Source organism: Pantherophis guttatus, chromosome 13, assembly GCF_059756535.1.
Source record: "Pantherophis guttatus breed Tessera chromosome 13, ASM5975653v1, whole genome shotgun sequence".
Taxonomy (NCBI): Eukaryota; Metazoa; Chordata; class Lepidosauria; order Squamata; family Colubridae; genus Pantherophis; species Pantherophis guttatus.
This window is the reverse complement of record NC_142075.1, coordinates 105,223-127,831: the sequence shown is the minus strand read 5'-3', so window position 1 is coordinate 127,831 and position 22,609 is coordinate 105,223.

Sequence of the window (22,609 nt, the reverse complement as noted above, 5' to 3'; positions counted from 1 at the left end):
TGCAAAACAAACATATATTCATGTACCCCACAGTCTGAGAAGCCCAAAAAACAGTCAATTTTTTCAAATCTGAGCTTTCCCTGAGGAGATAGACCAAAGTGAATCTCAGAAAGGGCAGTAGGGCTCAATTCAGCCAGAAAACTTAACTTTTGACCCAAGCTCAGATTTTCAAAAGAAACAGATGTTCATGTTACGCAAAGTATGAAAACACCTAAAACACGCAATTCTCAAATCTGAACTTTACCTGAGGATCTGTATATCAGAATAGGCAGTAGGACTCAATTCAGCCAGAAAACTTAACTTTTGACCCAAGCTCAGATTTTCAAAAGAAACACATGTTCATGTTTCGCAAAGTATGAAAACACCAAAAACACACAATTCTCAAATCTGAACTTTACCTGAGGATAAGTATATCAGAATAGGCAGTAGGACTCAATTCAGCCAGAAAACTTTTGACACACAGCTCAGGTATGCAAAACAAACGTATATTCATGCACCCCACAGTCTGAGAAGCCCAAAAAACAGTCAATTTTTTCAAATCTGAGCTTTCCCTGAGGAGATAGAACAAAGTGCATCTCAGAATGGGCAGTACGGCTCAATTCAGCCAGAAAACTTAACTTTTGACACACAGCTCAGGTATGCAAAACAAACGTATATTCATGCACCCCACAGTCTGAGAAGCCCCAAAAACAGTCAATTTTTTCAAATCTGAGCTTTCCCTGAGGAGATAGAACAAAGTGCATCTCAGAATGGGCAGTAGGGCTCAATTCAGCCAGAAATCTTAACTTTTGACAAATAGCTCAGATATGCAAAACAAACATATATTCATGTACCCCACAGTCTGAGAAGCCCAAAAAACAGTCAATTTTTTCAAATCTGAGCTTTCCCTGAGGAGATAGACCAAAGTGAATCTCAGAAAGGGCAGTAGGGCTCAATTCAGCCAGAAAACTTAACTTTTGACCCAAGCTCAGATTTTCAAAAGAAACAGATGTTCATGTTACGCAAAGTATGAAAACACCTAAAACACGCAATTCTCAAATCTGAACTTTACCTGAGGATCTGTATATCAGAATAGGCAGTAGGACTCAATTCAGCCAGAAAACTTAACTTTTGACCCAAGCTCAGATTTTCAAAAGAAACACATGTTCATGTTTCGCAAAGTATGAAAACACCAAAAACACACAATTCTCAAATCTGAACTTTACCTGAGGCTAAGTATATCAGAATAGGCAGTAGGACTCAATTCAGCCAGAAAACTTTTGACACACAGCTCAGGTATGCAAAACAAACGTATATTCATGCACCCCACAGTCTGAGAAGCCCAAAAAACAGTCAATTTTTTAAAATCTGAGCTTTCCCTGAGGAGATAGACCAAAGTGAATCTCAGAAAGGGCAGTAGGGCTCAATTCAGCCAGAAAACTTAACTTTTGACACACAGCTCAGATATGCAAACCAAACATATATTCATGTACCCCACAGTCTGAGAAGCCCAAAAAACAGTCAATTTTTTCAAATCTGAGCTTTCCCTGAGGAGATAGACCAAAGTGAATCTCAGAAAGGGCAGTAGGGCTCAATTCAGCCAGAAAACTTAACTTTTGACCCAAGCTCAGATTTTCAAAAGAAACAGATGTTCATGTTACGCAAAGTATGGAAACACCTAAAACACACAATTCTCAAATCTGAACTTTACCTGAGGATCTGTATCTCAGAATAGGCAGTAGGATTCAATTCAGCTAGAAAACTTAACTTTTGACACACAGCTCAGGTATGCAAAACAAACGTATATTCATTCACCCCACAGTCTGAGAAGCCCAAAAAACAGTCAATTTTTTCAAATCTGAGCTTTCCCTGAGGAGATAGACCAAAGTGCATCTCAGAATGGGCAGTAGGGCTCAATTCAGCCAGAAAACTTAACTTTTGACCCAAGCTCAGATTTTCAAAAGAAACAGATGTTCATGTTACGCAAAGTATGAAAACACCTAAAACACACAATTCTCAAATCTGAACTTTACCTGAGGATCTGTATCTCAGAATAGGCAGTAGGATTCAATTCAGCTAGAAAACTTAACTTTTGACACACAGCTCAGGTATGCAAAACAAACGTATATTCCTGCACCCCACAGTCTGAGAAGCCCCAAAAACAGTCAATTTTTTCAAATCTGAGCTTTCCCTGAGGAGATAGAACAAAGTGCATCTCAGAATGGGCAGTAGGGCTCAATTCAGCCAGAAAACTTAACTTTTGACAAATAGCTCAGATATGCAAAACAAACATATATTCATGTACCCCACAGTCTGAGAAGCCCAAAAAACAGTCAATTTTTTCAAATCTGAGCTTTCCCTGAGGAGATAGACCAAAGTGAATCTCAGAAAGGGCAGTAGGGCTCAATTCAGCCAGAAAACTTAACTTTTGACCCAAGCTCAGATTTTCAAAAGAAACAGATGTTCATGTTACGCAAAGTATGAAAACACCTAAAACACGCAATTCTCAAATCTGAACTTTACCTGAGGATCTGTATATCAGAATAGGCAGTAGGACTCAATTCAGCCAGAAAACTTAACTTTTGACCCAAGCTCAGATTTTCAAAAGAAACACATGTTCATGTTTCGCAAAGTATGAAAACACCAAAAACACACAATTCTCAAATCTGAACTTTACCTGAGGATAAGTATATCAGAATAGGCAGTAGGACTCAATTCAGCCAGAAAACTTAACTTTTGACACACAGCTCAGGTATGCAAAACAAACGTATATTCATGCACCCCACAGTCTGAGAAGCCCAAAAAACAGTCAATTTTTTCAAATCTGAGCTTTCCCTTAGGAGATAGACCAAAGTGCATCTCAGAATGGGCAGTAGGGCTCAATTCAGCCAGAAAACTTAACTTTTGACCCAAGCTCAGATTTTCAAAAGAAACAGATGTTCATGTTACGCAAAGTATGAAAACACCTAAAACACACAATTCTCAAATCTGAACTTTACCTGAGGATCTGTATCTCAGAATAGGCAGTAGGATTCAATTCAGCTAGAAAACTTAACTTTTGACACACAGCTCAGGTATGCAAAACAAACGTATATTCCTGCACCCCACAGTCTGAGAAGCCCCAAAAACAGTCAATTTTTTCAAATCTGAGCTTTCCCTGAGGAGATAGAACAAAGTGCATCTCAGAATGGGCAGTAGGGCTCAATTCAGCCAGAAAACTTAACTTTTGACAAATAGCTCAGATATGCAAAACAAACATATATTCATGTACCCCACAGTCTGAGAAGCCCAAAAAACAGTCAATTTTTTCAAATCTGAGCTTTCCCTGAGGAGATAGACCAAAGTGAATCTCAGAAAGGGCAGTAGGGCTCAATTCAGCCAGAAAACTTAACTTTTGACCCAAGCTCAGATTTTCAAAAGAAACAGATGTTCATGTTACGCAAAGTATGAAAACACCTAAAACACGCAATTCTCAAATCTGAACTTTACCTGAGGATCTGTATATCAGAATAGGCAGTAGGACTCAATTCAGCCAGAAAACTTAACTTTTGACCCAAGCTCAGATTTTCAAAAGAAACACATGTTCATGTTTCGCAAAGTATGAAAACACCAAAAACACACAATTCTCAAATCTGAACTTTACCTGAGGATAAGTATATCAGAATAGGCAGTAGGACTCAATTCAGCCAGAAAACTTAACTTTTGACACACAGCTCAGGTATGCAAAACAAACGTATATTCATGCACCCCACAGTCTGAGAAGCCCAAAAAACAGTCAATTTTTTCAAATCTGAGCTTTCCCTTAGGAGATAGACCAAAGTGCATCTCAGAATGGGCAGTAGGGCTCAATTCAGCCAGAAAACTTAACTTTTGACCCAAGCTCAGATTTTCAAAAGAAACAGATGTTCATGTTACGCAAAGTATGAAAACACCTAAAACACACAATTCTCAAATCTGAACTTTACCTGAGGATCTGTATCTCAGAATAGGCAGTAGGATTCAATTCAGCTAGAAAACTTAACTTTTGACACACAGCTCAGATATGCAAACCAAACATATATTCATGTACCCCACAGTCTGAGAAGCCCAAAAAACAGTCAATTTTTTCAAATCTGAGCTTTCCCTGAGGAGATAGACCAAAGTGAATCTCAGAAAGGGCAGTAGGGCTCAATTCAGCCAGAAAACTTAACTTTTGACCCAAGCTCAGATTTTCAAAAGAAACAGATGTTCATGTTACGCAAAGTATGAAAACACCTAAAACACACAATTCTCAAATCTGAACTTTACCTGAGGATCTGTATCTCAGAATAGGCAGTAGGATTCAATTCAGCCAGAAAACTTAACTTTTGACACACAGCTCAGATATGCAAACCAAACATATATTCATGTACCCCACAGTCTGAGAAGCCCAAAAAACAGTCAATTTTTTCAAATCTGAGCTTTCCCTGAGGAGATAGACCAAAGTGAATCTCAGAAAGGGCAGTAGGGCTCAATTCAGCCAGAAAACTTAACTTTTGACCCAAGCTCAGATTTTCAAAAGAAACAGATGTTCATGTTACGCAAAGTATGAAAACACCTAAAACACGCAATTCTCAAATCTGAACTTTACCTGAGGATCTGTATATCAGAATAGGCAGTAGGACTCAATTCAGCCAGAAAACTTAACTTTTGACCCAAGCTCAGATTTTCAAAAGAAACACATGTTCATGTTTCGCAAAGTATGAAAACACCAAAAACACACAATTCTCAAATCTGAACTTTACCTGAGGATAAGTATATCAGAATAGGCAGTAGGACTCAATTCAGCCAGAAAACTTAACTTTTGACACACAGCTCAGGTATGCAAAACAAACGTATATTCATGCACCCCACAGTCTGAGAAGCCCAAAAAACAGTCAATTTTTTCAAATCTGAGCTTTCCCTTAGGAGATAGACCAAAGTGCATCTCAGAATGGGCAGTAGGGCTCAATTCAGCCAGAAAACTTAACTTTTGACCCAAGCTCAGATTTTCAAAAGAAACAGATGTTCATGTTACGCAAAGTATGAAAACACCTAAAACACACAATTCTCAAATCTGAACTTTACCTGAGGATCTGTATCTCAGAATAGGCAGTAGGATTCAATTCAGCTAGAAAACTTAACTTTTGACACACAGCTCAGGTATGCAAAACAAACGTATATTCCTGCACCCCACAGTCTGAGAAGCCCCAAAAACAGTCAATTTTTTCAAATCTGAGCTTTCCCTGAGGAGATAGAACAAAGTGCATCTCAGAATGGGCAGTAGGGCTCAATTCAGCCAGAAAACTTAACTTTTGACAAATAGCTCAGATATGCAAAACAAACATATATTCATGTACCCCACAGTCTGAGAAGCCCAAAAAACAGTCAATTTTTTCAAATCTGAGCTTTCCCTGAGGAGATAGACCAAAGTGAATCTCAGAAAGGGCAGTAGGGCTCAATTCAGCCAGAAAACTTAACTTTTGACCCAAGCTCAGATTTTCAAAAGAAACAGATGTTCATGTTACGCAAAGTATGAAAACACCTAAAACACGCAATTCTCAAATCTGAACTTTACCTGAGGATCTGTATATCAGAATAGGCAGTAGGACTCAATTCAGCCAGAAAACTTAACTTTTGACCCAAGCTCAGATTTTCAAAAGAAACACATGTTCATGTTTCGCAAAGTATGAAAACACCAAAAACACACAATTCTCAAATCTGAACTTTACCTGAGGATAAGTATATCAGAATAGGCAGTAGGACTCAATTCAGCCAGAAAACTTTTGACACACAGCTCAGGTATGCAAAACAAACGTATATTCATGCACCCCACAGTCTGAGAAGCCCAAAAAACAGTCAATTTTTTCAAATCTGAGCTTTCCCTGAGGAGATAGACCAAAGTGAATCTCAGAAAGGGCAGTAGGGCTCAATTCAGCCAGAAAACTTAACTTTTGACCCAAGCTCAGATTTTCAAAAGAAACAGATGTTCATGTTACGCAAAGTATGGAAACACCTAAAACACACAATTCTCAAATCTGAACTTTACCTGAGGATCTGTATCTCAAAATAGGCAGTAGGATTCAATTCAGCTAGAAAACTTAACTTTTGACACACAGCTCAGGTATGCAAAACAAACGTATATTCATGCACCCCACAGTCTGAGAAGCCCAAAAAACAGTCAATTTTTTCAAATCTGAGCTTTCCCTGAGGAGATAGACCAAAGTGCATCTCAGAATGGGCAGTAGGGCTCAATTCAGCCAGAAAACTTAACTTTTGACACACAGCTCAGATATGCAAAACAAACATATATTCATGTACCCCACAGTCTGAGAAGCCCAAAAAACAGTCAATTTTTTCAAATCTGAGCTTTCCCTGAGGAGATAGACCAAAGTGAATCTCAGAAAGGGCAGTAGGGCTCAATTCAGCCAGAAAACTTAACTTTTGACCCAAGCTCAGATTTTCAAAAGAAACAGATGTTCATGTTACGCAAAGTATGGAAACACCTAAAACACACAATTCTCAAATCTGAACTTTACCTGAGGATCTGTATCTCTGAATAGGCAGTAGGATTCAATTCAGCTAGAAAACTTAACTTTTGACACACAGCTCAGGTATGCAAAACAAACGTATATTCATGTACCCCACAGTCTGAGAAGCCCAAAAAACAGTCAATTTTTTCAAATCTGAGCTTTCCCTGAGGAGATAGACCAAAGTGCATCTCAGAATGGGCAGTAGGGCTCAATTCAGCCAGAAAACTTAACTTTTGACCCAAGCTCAGATTTTCAAAAGAAACAGATGTTCATGTTACGCAAAGTATGAAAACACCTAAAACACACAATTCTCAAATCTGAACTTTACCTGAGGATCTGTATCTCAGAATAGGCAGTAGGATTCAATTCAGCTAGAAAACTTAACTTTTGACACACAGCTCAGGTATGCAAAACAAACGTATATTCCTGCACCCCACAGTCTGAGAAGCCCCAAAAACAGTCAATTTTTTCAAATCTGAGCTTTCCCTGAGGAGATAGAACAAAGTGCATCTCATAATGGGCAGTAGGGCTCAATTCAGCCAGAAAACTTAACTTTTGACAAATAGCTCAGATATGCAAAACAAACATATATTCATGTACCCCACAGTCTGAGAAGCCCAAAAAACAGTCAATTTTTTCAAATCTGAGCTTTCCCTGAGGAGATAGACCAAAGTGAATCTCAGAAAGGGCAGTAGGGCTCAATTCAGCCAGAAAACTTAACTTTTGACACACAGCTCAGATTTTCAAAAGAAACAGATGTTCATGTTACGCAAAGTATGAAAACACCTAAAACACGCAATTCTCAAATCTGAACTTTACCTGAGGATCTGTATATCAGAATAGGCAGTAGGACTCAATTCAGCCAGAAAACTTAACTTTTGACCCAAGCTCAGATTTTCAAAAGAAACACATGTTCATGTTTCGCAAAGTATGAAAACACCAAAAACACACAATTCTCAAATCTGAACTTTACCTGAGGATAAGTATATCAGAATAGGCAGTAGGACTCAATTCAGCCAGAAAACTTAACTATTGACACACAGCTCAGGTATGCAAAACAAACGTATATTCATGCACCCCACAGTCTGAGAAGCCCAAAAAACAGTCAATTTTTTCAAATCTGAGCTTTCCCTGAGGAGATAGACCAAAGTGCATCTCAGAATGGGCAGTAGGGCTCAATTCAGCCAGAAAACTTAACTTTTGACCCAAGCTCAGATTTTCAAAAGAAACAGATGTTCATGTTACGCAAAGTATGAAAACACCTAAAACACACAATTCTCAAATCTGAACTTTACCTGAGGATCTGTATCTCAGAATAGGCAGTAGGATTCAATTCAGCTAGAAAACTTAACTTTTGACACACAGCTCAGGTATGCAAAACAAACGTATATTCCTGCACCCCACAGTCTGAGAAGCCCCAAAAACAGTCAATTTTTTCAAATCTGAGCTTTCCCTGAGGAGATAGAACAAAGTGCATCTCAGAATGGGCAGTAGGGCTCAATTCAGCCAGAAAACTTAACTTTTGACAAATAGCTCAGATATGCAAAACAAACATATATTCATGTACCCCACAGTCTGAGAAGCCCAAAAAACAGTCAATTTTTTCAAATCTGAGCTTTCCCTGAGGAGATAGACCAAAGTGAATCTCAGAAAGGGCAGTAGGGCTCAATTCAGCCAGAAAACTTAACTTTTGACCCAAGCTCAGATTTTCAAAAGAAACAGATGTTCATGTTACGCAAAGTATGAAAACACCTAAAACACGCAATTCTCAAATCTGAACTTTACCTGAGGATCTGTATATCAGAATAGGCAGTAGGACTCAATTCAGCCAGAAAACTTAACTTTTGACCCAAGCTCAGATTTTCAAAAGAAACACATGTTCATGTTTCGCAAAGTATGAAAACACCAAAAACACACAATTCTCAAATCTGAACTTTACCTGAGGATAAGTATATCAGAATAGGCAGTAGGACTCAATTCAGCCAGAAAACTTTTGACACACAGCTCAGGTATGCAAAACAAACGTATATTCATGCACCCCACAGTCTGAGAAGCCCAAAAAACAGTCAATTTTTTCAAATCTGAGCTTTCCCTGAGGAGATAGACCAAAGTGAATCTCAGAAAGGGCAGTAGGGCTCAATTCAGCCAGAAAACTTAACTTTTGACCCAAGCTCAGATTTTCAAAAGAAACAGATGTTCATGTTACGCAAAGTATGGAAACACCTAAAACACACAATTCTCAAATCTGAACTTTACCTGAGGATCTGTATCGCAGAATAGGCAGTAGGATTCAATTCAGCTAGAAAACTTAACTTTTGACACACAGCTCAGGTATGCAAAACAAACGTATATTCATGCACCCCACAGTCTGAGAAGCCCAAAAAACAGTCAATTTTTTCAAATCTTAGCTTTCCCTGAGGAGATAGACCAAAGTGCATCTCAGAATGGGCAGTAGGGCTCAATTCAGCCAGAAAACTTAACTTTTGACACACAGCTCAGATATGCAAAACAAATATATATTCATGCACCCCACAGTCTGAGAAGCCCAAAAAACAGTCAATTTTTTCAAATCTGAGCTTTCCCTGAGATAGACCAAAGTGCATCTCAGAATGGGCAGTAGGGCTCAATTCAGCCAGAAAACTTAACTTGTGACACACAGCTCAGGTATGCAAAACAAACGTATATTCATGCACCTCACAGTCTGAGAAGCCCAAAAAATAGTCAATTTTTTCAAATCTGAGCTTTCCCTGAGGAGATAGAACAAAGTGCATCTCAGAATGGGCAGTACGGCTCAATTCAGCCAGAAAACTTAACTTTTGACACACAGCTCAGGTATGCAAAAGAAACGTATATTCATGCACCCCACAGTCTGAGAAGCCCAAAAAACAGTCAATTTTTTCAAATCTGAGCTTTCCCTGAGCAGATAGAACAAAGTGCATCTCAGAATGGGCAGTACGGCTCAATTCAGCCAGAAAACTTAACTTTTGACACACAGCTCAGGTATGCAAAACAAACGTATATTCATGCACCCCACAGTCTGAGAAGCCCAAAAAACAGTCAATTTTTTCAAATCTGAGCTTTTCCTGAGGAGATAGAACAAAGTGCATCTCAGAATAGGCAGTAGGGCTCAATTCAGCCAGAAAACTTAACTTTTGACCCAAGCTCAGATTTTCAAAAGAAACACATGTTCATGTTACGCAAAGTATGAAAACAGCAAAAACACACAATTCTCAAATCTGAACTTTACCTGAGGATCTGTATATCAGAATAGGCAATAGGACTCAATTCAGCCAGAAAACTTAGCTTTTGACACACAGCTCAGGTATGCAAAACAAACGTATATTCATGCACCCCACAATCTGAGAAGCCCAAAAAACAGTCAATTTTTTCAAATCTGAGCTTTCCCTGAGGAGATAACCAAAGTGAATCTCAGAAAGGGCAGTACGGCTCAATTCAGCCAGAAAACTTAACTTTTGACACACAGCTCAGATATGCAAACCAAACATATATTCATGTACCCCACAGTCTGAGAAGCCCAAAAAACAGTCAATTTTTTCAAATCTGAGCTTTCCCTGAGGAGATAGACCAAAGTGAATCTCAGAAAGGGCAGTAGGGCTCAATTCAGCCAGAAAACTTAACTTTTGACCCAAGCTCAGATTTTCAAAAGAAACAGATGTTCATGTTACGCAAAGTATGGAAACACCTAAAACACACAATTCTCAAATCTGAACTTTACCTGAGGATCTGTATCTCAGAATAGGCAGTAGGATTCAATTCAGCTAGAAAACTTAACTTTTGACACACAGCTCAGGTATGCAAAACAAATATATATTCATGCACCCCACAGTCTGAGAAGCCCAAAAAACAGTCAATTTTTTCAAATCTGAGCTTTCCCTGAGGAGATAGACCAAAGTGCATCTCAGAATGGGCAGTAGGGCTCAATTCAGCCAGAAAACTTAACTTTTGACACACAGCTCAGATATGCAAAACAAATATATATTCATGCACCCCACAGTCTGAGAAGCCCAAAAAACAGTCAATTTTTTCAAATCTGAGCTTTCCCTGAGATAGACCAAAGTGCATCTCAGAATGGGCAGTAGGGCTCAATTCAGCCAGAAAACTTAACTTGTGACACACAGCTCAGGTATGCAAAACAAACGTATATTCATGCACCTCACAGTCTGAGAAGCCCAAAAAATAGTCACTTTTTTCAAATCTGAGCTTTCCCTGAGGAGATAGAACAAAGTGCATCTCAGAATGGGCAGTACGGCTCAATTCAGCCAGAAAAATTAACTTTTGACACACCGCTCAGGTATGCAAAACAAACGTATATTCATGCACCCCACAGTCTGAGAAGCCCCAAAAACAGTCAATTTTTTCAAATCTGAGCTTTCCCTGAGCAGATAGAACAAAGTGCATCTCAGAATGGGCAGTACGGCTCAATTCAGCCAGAAAACTTAACTTTTGACACACAGCTCAGGTATGCAAAACAAACGTATATTCATGCACCCCACAGTCTGAGAAGCCCAAAAAACAGTCAATTTTTTCAAATCTGAGCTTTTCCTGAGGAGATAGACCAAAGTGAATCTCAGAAAGGGCAGTAGGGCTCAATTCAGCCAGAAAACTTAACTTTTGACCCAAGCTCAGATTTTCCAAAGAAACAGATGTTCATGTTACGCAAAGTATGAAAACACCTAAAACACGCAATTCTCAAATCTGAACTTTACCTGAGGATCTGTATATCAGAATAGGCAGTAGGACTCAATTCAGCCAGAAAACTTAACTTTTGACCCAAGCTCAGATTTTCAAAAGAAACACATGTTCATGTTTCGCAAAGTATGAAAACACCAAAAACACACAATTCTCAAATCTGAACTTTACCTGAGGATCTGTATATCAGAATAGGCAGTAGGACTCAATTCAGCCAGAAAACTTTTGACACACAGCTCAGATATGCAAAACAAACATATATTCATGTACCCCACAGTCTGAGAAGCCCAAAAAACAGTCAATTTTTTCCAATCTGAGCTTTCCCTGAGGAGATAGACCAAAGTGAATCTCAGAAAAGGCAGTAGGGCTCAATTCAGCGGAAAAACTTAACTTTTGACCCAAGCTCAGATTTTCAAAAGAAACAGATGTTCATGTTACGCAAAGTATGAAAACACCTAAAACACACAATTCTCAAATCTGAACTTTACCTGAGGATCTGTATATCAGAATAGGCAGTAGGATTCAATTCAGCTAGAAAACTTAACTTTTGACACACAGCTCAGGTATGCAAAAGAAATGTATATTCATGCACCCCACAGTCTGAGAAGCCCAAAAAACAGTCAATTTTTTCAAATCTGAGCTTTCCCTGAGGAGATAGACCAAAGTGCATCTCAGAATGGGCAGTAGGGCTCAATTCAGCCAGAAAACTTAACTTTTGACACACAGCTCAGATATGCAAAACAAACATATATTCATGCACCCCACAGTCTGAGAAGCCGAAAAAACAGTCAATTTTTTCAAATCTGAGCTTTCCCTGAGATAGACCAAAGTGCATCTCAGAATGGGCAGTAGGGCTCAATTCAGCCAGAAAACTTAACTTTTGACACACAGCTCAGGTATGCAAAACAAACGTATATTCATGCACCCCACAGTCTGAGAAGCCCAAAAAACAGTCAATTTTTTCAAATCTGAGCTTTTCCTGAGGAGATAGAACAAAGTGCATCTCAGAATAGGCAGTAGGACTCAATTCAGCCAGAAAACTAAACTTTTGACCCAAGCTCAGATTTTCAAAAGAGACACATGTTCATGTTTCGCAAAGTATGGAAACACCGAAAACACACAATTCTCAAATCTGAACTTTACCTGAGGATCTGTATATCAGAATAGGCAGTAGGACTCAATTCAGCCAGAAAACTTTTGACACACAGCTCAGATATGCAAAACAAACATATATTCATGTACCCCACAGTCTGAGAAGCCCAAAAAACAGTCAATTTTTTCCAATCTGAGCTTTCCCTGAGGAGATAGACCAAAGTGAATCTCAGAAAAGGCAGTAGGGCTCAATTCAGCGGAAAAACTTAACTTTTGACCCAAGCTCAGATTTTCAAAAGAAACAGATGTTCATGTTACGCAAAGTATGAAAACACCTAAAACACACAATTCTCAAATCTGAACTTTACCTGAGGATCTGTATATCAGAATAGGCAGTAGGATTCAATTCAGCTAGAAAACTTAACTTTTGACACACAGCTCAGGTATGCAAAAGAAACGTATATTCATGCAACCCACAGTCTGAGAAGCCCAAAAAACAGTCAATTTTTTCAAATCTGAGCTTTCCCTGAGGAGATAGACCAAAGTGCATCTCAGAATGGGCAGTAGGGCTCAATTCAGCCAGAAAACTTAACTTGTGACACACAGCTCAGGTATGCAAAACAAACGTATATTCATGCACCTCACAGTCTGAGAAGCCCAAAAAATAGTCACTTTTTTCAAATCTGAGCTTTCCCTGAGGAGATAGAACAAAGTGCATCTCAGAATGGGCAGTACGGCTCAATTCAGCCAGAAAAATTAACTTTTGACACACAGCTCAGGTATGCAAAACAAACGTATATTCATGCACCCCACAGTCTGAGAAGCCCCAAAAACAGTCAATTTTTTCAAATCTGAGCTTTCCCTGAGCAGATAGAACAAAGTGCATCTCTGAATGGGCAGTACGGCTCAATTCAGCCAGAAAACTTAACTTTTGACACACAGCTCAGGTATGCAAAACAAACGTATATTCATGCACCCCACAGTCTGAGAAGCCCAAAAAACAGTCAATTTTTTCAAATCTGAGCTTTTCCTGAGGAGATAGAACAAAGTGCATCTCAGAATAGGCAGTAGGACTCAATTCAGCCAGAAAACTAAACTTTTGACCCAAGCTCAGATTTTCAAAAGAGACACATGTTCATGTTTCGCAAAGTATGGAAACACCGAAAACACACAATTCTCAAATCTGAACTTTACCTGAGGATCTGTATATCAGAATAGGCAGTAGGACTCAATTCAGCCAGAAAACTTTTGACACACAGCTCAGATATGCAAAACAAACATATATTCATGTACCCCACAGTCTGAGAAGCCCAAAAAACAGTCAATTTTTTCCAATCTGAGCTTTCCCTGAGGAGATAGACCAAAGTGAATCTCAGAAAAGGCAGTAGGGCTCAATTCAGCGGAAAAACTTAACTTTTGACCCAAGCTCAGATTTTCAAAAGAAACAGATGTTCATGTTACGCAAAGTATGAAAACACCTAAAACACACAATTCTCAAATCTGAACTTTACCTGAGGATCTGTATATCAGAATAGGCAGTAGGATTCAATTCAGCTAGAAAACTTAACTTTTGACACACAGCTCAGGTATGCAAAAGAAACGTATATTCATGCACCCCACAGTCTGAGAAGCCCAAAAAACAGTCAATTTTTTCAAATCTGAGCTTTCCCTGAGGAGATAGACCAAAGTGCATCTCAGAATGGGCAGTAGGGCTCAATTCAGCCAGAAAACTTAACTTTTGACACACAGCTCAGATATGCAAAACAAACATATATTCATGCACCCCACAGTCTGAGAAGCCGAAAAAACAGTCAATTTTTTCAAATCTGAGCTTTCCCTGAGATAGACCAAAGTGCATCTCAGAATGGGCAGTAGGGCTCAATTCAGCCAGAAAACTTAACTTTTGACACACAGCTCAGGTATGCACAACAAACGTATATTCATGCACCCCACAGTCTGAGAAGCCCAAAAAACAGTCAATTTTTTCAAATCTGAGCTTTTCCTGAGGAGATAGAACAAAGTGCATCTCAGAATAGGCAGTAGGACTCAATTCAGCCAGAAAACTAAACTTTTGACCCAAGCTCAGATTTTCAAAAGAGACACATGTTCATGTTTCGCAAAGTATGGAAACACCGAAAACACACAATTCTCAAATCTGAACTTTACCTGAGGATCTGTATATCAGAATAGGCAGTAGGACTCAATTCAGCCAGAAAACTTTTGACACACAGCTCAGATATGCAAAACAAACATATATTCATGTACCCCACAGTCTGAGAAGCCCAAAAAACAGTCAATTTTTTCCAATCTGAGCTTTCCCTGAGGAGATAGACCAAAGTGAATCTCAGAAAAGGCAGTAGGGCTCAATTCAGCGGAAAAACTTAACTTTTGACCCAAGCTCAGATTTTCAAAAGAAACAGATGTTCATGTTACGCAAAGTATGAAAACACCTAAAACACACAATTCTCAAATCTGAACTTTACCTGAGGATCTGTATATCAGAATAGGCAGTAGGATTCAATTCAGCTAGAAAACTTAACTTTTGACACACAGCTCAGGTATGCAAAAGAAACGTATATTCATGCACCCCACAGTCTGAGAAGCCCAAAAAACAGTCAATTTTTTCAAATCTGAGCTTTCCCTGAGGAGATAGACCAAAGTGCATCTCAGAATGGGCAGTAGGGCTCAATTCAGCCAGAAAACTTAACTTTTGACACACAGCTCAGATATGCAAAACAAACATATATTCATGCACCCCACAGTCTGAGAAGCCGAAAAAACAGTCAATTTTTTCAAATCTGAGCTTTTCCTGAGATAGACCAAAGTGCATCTCAGAATGGGCAGTAGGCCTCAATTCAGCCAGAAAACTTAACTTTTCACACACAGCTCAGATATGCAAAACAAACATATATTCATGTACCCGACACTCTGAAAAGCCCAAAAAACAGTCATTTTTTTCAAATCTGAGCTTTCCCTGAGCAGATAGACCAAAGTGAATCTCAGAAAGGGCAGTAGGGCTCAATTCAGCCAGAAAACTTAACTTTTGACCCAAGCTCAGATTTTCAAAAGAAACAGATGTTCATGTTACGCAAAGTATGAAAACAGCAAAAACACACAATTCTAAAATCTGAACTTTACCTGAGGATCTGTATATCAGAATAGGCAGTATTACTCAATTCAGCCAGAAAACTTAACTTTTGACACACAGCTCAGGTATGCAAAACAAACGTATATTCATGTACCCCACAGTCTAAGAAGCCCAAAAAACAGTCAATTTTTTCAAACCTGAGCTTTCCCTGAGGAGATAGACCAAAGTGCATCTCAGAATGGGCAGTAGGGCTCAATTCAGCCAGAAAACTTAACTTTTGACACACAGCTCAGGTATGCAAAACAAACGTATATTCATGCACCCCACAGTCTGAGAAGCCCAAAAAACAGTCAATTATTTCAAACCTGAGCTTTCCCTGAGGAGATAGACCACAGTGCATCTCAGAATGGGCAGTAGGGCTCAATTCAGCCAGAAAACTTAACTTTTGACACACAGCTCAGGTATGCAAAACAAACGTATATTCATGCACCCCACAGTCTGAGAAGCCCAAAAAACAGTCAATTTTTTCAAATCTGAGCTTTCCCTGAGGAGATAGAACAAAGTGCATCTCAGAATGGGCAGTACGGCTCAATTCAGCCAGAAAAATTAACTTTTGACACACAGCTCAGGTATGCAAAACAAACGTATATTCATGCACCCCACAGTCTGAGAAGCCCCAAAAACAGTCAATTTTTTCAAATCTGAGCTTTCCCTGAGGAGATAGAACAAAGTGCATCTCAGAAATGGCAGTAGGGCTCAATTCTGCCAGAAAACTTAACTTTTGACCCAAGCTCAGATTTTCAAAAGAAACACATGTTCATGTTACGCAAAGTATGAAAACAGCAAAAACACACAATTCTCAAATCTGAACCTTACCTGAGGATCTATATCTCAGAATAGGCAGTAGGACTCAATTCAGCCAGAAAACTTAACTTTTGACACACAGCTCAGGTATGCAAAACAAACGTATATTCATGCACCCCACAATCTGAGAAGCCCAAAAAACAGTCAATTTTTTCAAATCTGAGCTTTCCCTGAGGAGATAACCAAAGTGAATCTCAGAAAGGACAGTAGGGCTCAATTCAGCCAGAAAACTTAACTTTTGACACACAGCTCAGATATGCAAACCAAACATATATTCATGTACCCCACAGTCTGAGAAGCCCAAAAAACAGTCAATTTTTTCAAATCTGAGCTTTCCCTGAGGAGATAGACCAAAGTGAATCTCAGAAAGGGCAGTAGGGCTCAATTCAGCCAGAAAACTTAACTTTTGACCCAAGCTCAGATTTTCAAAAGAAACAGATGTTCATGTTACGCAAAGTATGAAAACACCTAAAACACACAATTCTCAAATCTGAACTTTACCTGAGGATCTGTATCTCAGAATAGGCAGTAGGATTCAATTCAGCCAGAAAACTTAACTTTTGACACACAGCTCAGATATGCAAACCAAACATATATTCATGTACCCCACAGTCTGAGAAGCCCAAAAAACAGTCAATTTTTTCAAATCTGAGCTTTCCCTGAGGAGATAGACCAAAGTGAATCTCAGAAAGGGCAGTAGGGCTCAATTCAGCCAGAAAACTTAACTTTTGACCCAAGCTCAGATTTTCAAAAGAAACAGATGTTCATGTTACGCAAAGTATGAAAACACCTAAAACACGCAATTCTCAAATCTGAACTTTACCTGAGGATCTGTATATCAGAATAGGCAGTAGGACTCAATTCAGCCAGAAAACTTAACTTTTGACCCAAGCTCAGATTTTCAAAAGAAACACATGTTCATGTTTCGCAAAGTATGAAAACACCAAAAACACACAATTCTCAAATCTGAACTTTACCTGAGGATAAGTATATCAGAATAGGCAGTAGGACTCAATTCAGCCAGAAAACTTTTGACACACAGCTCAGGTATGCAAAACAAACGTATATTCATGCAACCCACAGTCTGAGAAGCCCAAAAAACAGTCAATTTTTTCAAATCTGAGCTTTCCCTGAGGAGATAGACCAAAGTGAATCTCAGAAAGGGCAGTAGGGCTCAATTCAGCCAGAAAACTTAACTTTTAACCCAAGCTCAGATTTTCAAAAGAAACAGATGTTCATGTTACGCAAAGTATGAAAACACCTAAAACACGCAATTCTCAAATCTGAACTTTACCTGAGGATCTGTATATCAGAATAGGCAGTAGGACACAATTCAGCCAGAAAACTTTTGACACACAGCTCAGGTATGCAAAACAAACGTATATTCATGCAACTCACAGTCTGAGAAGCCCAAAAAACAGTCAATTTTTTCAAATCTGAGCTTTCCCTGAGGAGATAACCAAAGTGAATCTCAGAAAGGACAGTAGGGCTCAATTCAGCCAGAAAACTTAACTTTTGACACACAGCTCAGATATGCAAACCAAACATATATTCATGTACCCCACAGTCTGAGAAGCCCAAAAAACAGTCAATTTTTTCAAATCTGAGCTTTCCCTGAGGAGATAGACCAAAGTGAATCTCAGAAAGGGCAGTAGGGCTCAATTCAGCCAGAAAACTTAACTTTTGACCCAAGCTCAGATTTTCAAAAGAAACAGATGTTCATGTTACGCAAAGTATGAAAACACCTAAAACACGCAATTCTCAAATCTGAACTTTACCTGAGGATCTGTATATCAGAATAGGCAGTAGGACTCAATTCAGCCAGAAAACTTAACTTTTGACCCAAGCTCAGATTTTCAAAAGAAACACATGTTCATGTTTCGCAAAGTATGAAAACACCAAAAACACACAATTCTCAAATCTGAACTTTACCTGAGGATAAGTATATCAGAATAGGCAGTAGGACTCAATTCAGCCAGAAAACTTTTGACACACAGCTCAGGTATGCAAAACAAACGTATATTCATGCAACCCACAGTCTGAGAAGCCCAAAAAACAGTCAATTTTTTCAAATCTGAGCTTTCCCTGAGGAGATAGACCAAAGTGAATCTCAGAAAGGGCAGTAGGGCTCAATTCAGCCAGAAAACTTAACTTTTGACACACAGCTCAGATATGCAAACCAAACATATATTCATGTACCCTACAGTCTGAGAAGCCCAAAAAACAGTCAATTTTTTCAAATCTGAGCTTTCCCTGAGGAGATAGACCAAAGTGAATCTCAGAAAGGGCAGTAGGGCTCAATTCAGCCAGAAAACTTAACTTTTGACCCAAGCTCAGATTTTCAAAAGAAACAGATGTTCATGTTACGCAAAGTATGAAAACACCTAAAACACGCAATTCTCAAATCTGAACTTTACCTGAGGATCTGTATATCAGAATAGGCAGTAGGACACAATTCAGCCAGAAAACTTTTGACACACAGCTCAGGTATGCAAAACAAACGTATATTCATGCAACTCACAGTCTGAGAAGCCCAAAAAACAGTCAATTTTTTCAAATCTGAGCTTTCCCTGAGGAGATAACCAAAGTGAATCTCAGAAAGGACAGTAGGGCTCAATTCAGCCAGAAAACTTAACTTTTGACACACAGCTCAGATATGCAAACCAAACATATATTCATGTACCCCACAGTCTGAGAAGCCCAAAAAACAGTCAATTTTTTCAAATCTGAGCTTTCCCTGAGGAGATAGACCAAAGTGAATCTCAGAAAGGGCAGTAGGGCTCAATTCAGCCAGAAAACTTAACTTTTGACCCAAGCTCAGATTTTCAAAAGAAACAGATGTTCATGTTACGCAAAGTATGAAAACACCTAAAACACGCAATTCTCAAATCTGAACTTTACCTGAGGATCTGTATATCAGAATAGGCAGTAGGACTCAATTCAGCCAGAAAACTTAACTTTTGACCCAAGCTCAGATTTTCAAAAGAAACACATGTTCATGTTTCGCAAAGTATGAAAACACCAAAAACACACAATTCTCAAATCTGAACTTTACCTGAGGATAAGTATATCAGAATAGGCAGTAGGACTCAATTCAGCCAGAAAACTTTTGACACACAGCTCAGGTATGCAAAACAAACGTATATTCATGCAACCCACAGTCTGAGAAGCCCAAAAAACAGTCAATTTTTTCAAATCTGAGCTTTCCCTGAGGAGATAGACCAAAGTGAATCTCAGAAAGGGCAGTAGGGCTCAATTCAGCCAGAAAACTTAACTTTTGACACACAGCTCAGATATGCAAACCAAACATATATTCATGTACCCTACAGTCTGAGAAGCCCAAAAAACAGTCAATTTTTTCAAATCTGAGCTTTCCCTGAGGAGATAGACCAAAGTGAATCTCAGAAAGGGCAGTAGGGCTCAATTCAGCCAGAAAACTTAACTTTTGACCCAAGCTCAGATTTTCAAAAGAAACAGATGTTCATGTTACGCAAAGTATGAAAACACCTAAAACACGCAATTCTCAAATCTGAACTTTACCTGAGGATCTGTATATCAGAATAGGCAGTAGGACTCAATTCAGCCAGAAAACTTAACTTTTGACCCAAGCTCAGATTTTCAAAAGAAACACATGTTCATGTTTCGCAAAGTATGAAAACACCAAAAACACACAATTCTCAAATCTGAACTTTACCTGAGGATAAGTATATCAGAATAGGCAGTAGGACTCAATTCAGCCAGAAAACTTTTGACACACAGCTCAGGTATGCAAAACAAACGTATATTCATGCAACCCACAGTCTGAGAAGCCCAAAAAACAGTCAATTTTTTCAAATCTGAGCTTTCCCTGAGGAGATAGACCAAAGTGAATCTCAGAAAGGGCAGTAGGGCTCAATTCAGCCAGAAAACTTAACTTTTGACCCAAGCTCAGATTTTCAAAAGAAACACATGTTCATGTTTCGCAAAGTATGAAAACACCAAAAACACACAATTCTCAAATCTGAACTTTACCTGAGGATAAGTATATCAGAATAGGCAGTAGGACTCAATTCAGCCAGAAAACTTTTGACACACAGCTCAGGTATGCAAAACAAACGTATATTCATGCAACCCACAGTCTGAGAAGCCCAAAAAACAGTCAATTTTTTCAAATCTGAGCTTTCCCTGAGGAGATAGACCAAAGTGAATCTCAGAAAGGGCAGTAGGGCTCAATTCAGCCAGAAAACTTAACTTTTGACACACAGCTCAGATATGCAAACCAAACATATATTCATGTACCCTACAGTCTGAGAAGCCCAAAAAACAGTCAATTTTTTCAAATCTGAGCTTTCCCTGAGGAGATAGACCAAAGTGAATCTCAGAAAGGGCAGTAGGGCTCAATTCAGCCAGAAAACTTAACTTTTGACCCAAGCTCAGATTTTCAAAAGAAACAGATGTTCATGTTACGCAAAGTATGAAAACACCTAAAACACGCAATTCTCAAATCTGAACTTTACCTGAGGATCTGTATATCAGAATAGGCAGTAGGACTCAATTCAGCCAGAAAACTTAACTTTTGACCCAAGCTCAGATTTTCAAAAGAAACACATGTTCATGTTTCGCAAAGTATGAAAACACCAAAAACACACAATTCTCAAATCTGAACTTTACCTGAGGATAAGTATATCAGAATAGGCAGTAGGACTCAATTCAGCCAGAAAACTTTTGACACACAGCTCAGGTATGCAAAACAAACGTATATTCATGCAACCCACAGTCTGAGAAGGCCAAAAAACAGTCAATTTTTTCAAATCTGAGCTTTCCCTGAGGAGATAGACCAAAGTGAATCTCAGAAAGGGCAGTAGGGCTCAATTCAGCCAGAAAACTTAACTTTTGACACACAGCTCAGATATGCAAACCAAACATATATTCATGTACCCTACAGTCTGAGAAGCCCAAAAAACAGTCAATTTTTTCAAATCTGAGCTTTCCCTGAGGAGATAGACCAAAGTGAATCTCAGAAAGGGCAGTAGGGCTCAATTCAGCCAGAAAACTTAACTTTTGACCCAAGCTCAGATTTTCAAAAGAAACAGATGTTCATGTTACGCAAAGTATGAAAACACCTAAAACACGCAATTCTCAAATCTGAACTTTACCTGAGGATCTGTATATCAGAATAGGCAGTAGGACTCAATTCAGCCAGAAAACTTAACTTTTGACCCAAGCTCAGATTTTCAAAAGAAACACATGTTCATGTTTCGCAAAGTATGAAAACACCAAAAACACACAATTCTCAAATCTGAACTTTACCTGAGGATAAGTATATCAGAATAGGCAGTAGGACTCAATTCAGCCAGAAAACTTTTGACACACAGCTCAGGTATGCAAAACAAACGTATATTCATGCAACCCACAGTCTGAGAAGCCCAAAAAACAGTCAATTTTTTCAAATCTGAGCTTTCCCTGAGGAGATAGACCAAAGTGAATCTCAGAAAGGGCAGTAGGGCTCAATTCAGCCAGAAAACTTAACTTTTAACCCAAGCTCAGATTTTCAAAAGAAACAGATGTTCATGTTACGCAAAGTATGAAAACACCTAAAACACGCAATTCTCAAATCTGAACTTTACCTGAGGATCTGTATATCAGAATAGGCAGTAGGACACAATTCAGCCAGAAAACTTTTGACACACAGCTCAGGTATGCAAAACAAACGTATATTCATGCAACTCACAGTCTGAGAAGCCCAAAAAACAGTCAATTTTTTCAAATCTGAGCTTTCCCTGAGGAGATAACCAAAGTGAATCTCAGAAAGGACAGTAGGGCTCAATTCAGCCAGAAAACTTAACTTTTGACACACAGCTCAGATATGCAAACCAAACATATATTCATGTACCCCACAGTCTGAGAAGCCCAAAAAACAGTCAATTTTTTCAAATCTGAGCTTTCCCTGAGGAGATAGACCAAAGTGAATCTCAGAAAGGGCAGTAGGGCTCAATTCAGCCAGAAAACTTAACTTTTGACCCAAGCTCAGATTTTCAAAAGAAACAGATGTTCATGTTACGCAAAGTATGAAAACACCTAAAACACACAATTCTCAAATCTGAACTTTACCTGAGGATCTGTATCTCAGAATAGGCAGTAGGATTCAATTCAGCCAGAAAACTTAACTTTTGACACACAGCTCAGATATGCAAACCAAACATATATTCATGTACCCCACAGTCTGAGAAGCCCAAAAAACAGTCAATTTTTTCAAATCTGAGCTTTCCCTGAGGAGATAGACCAAAGTGAATCTCAGAAAGGGCAGTAGGGCTCAATTCAGCCAGAAAACTTAACTTTTGACCCAAGCTCAGATTTTCAAAAGAAA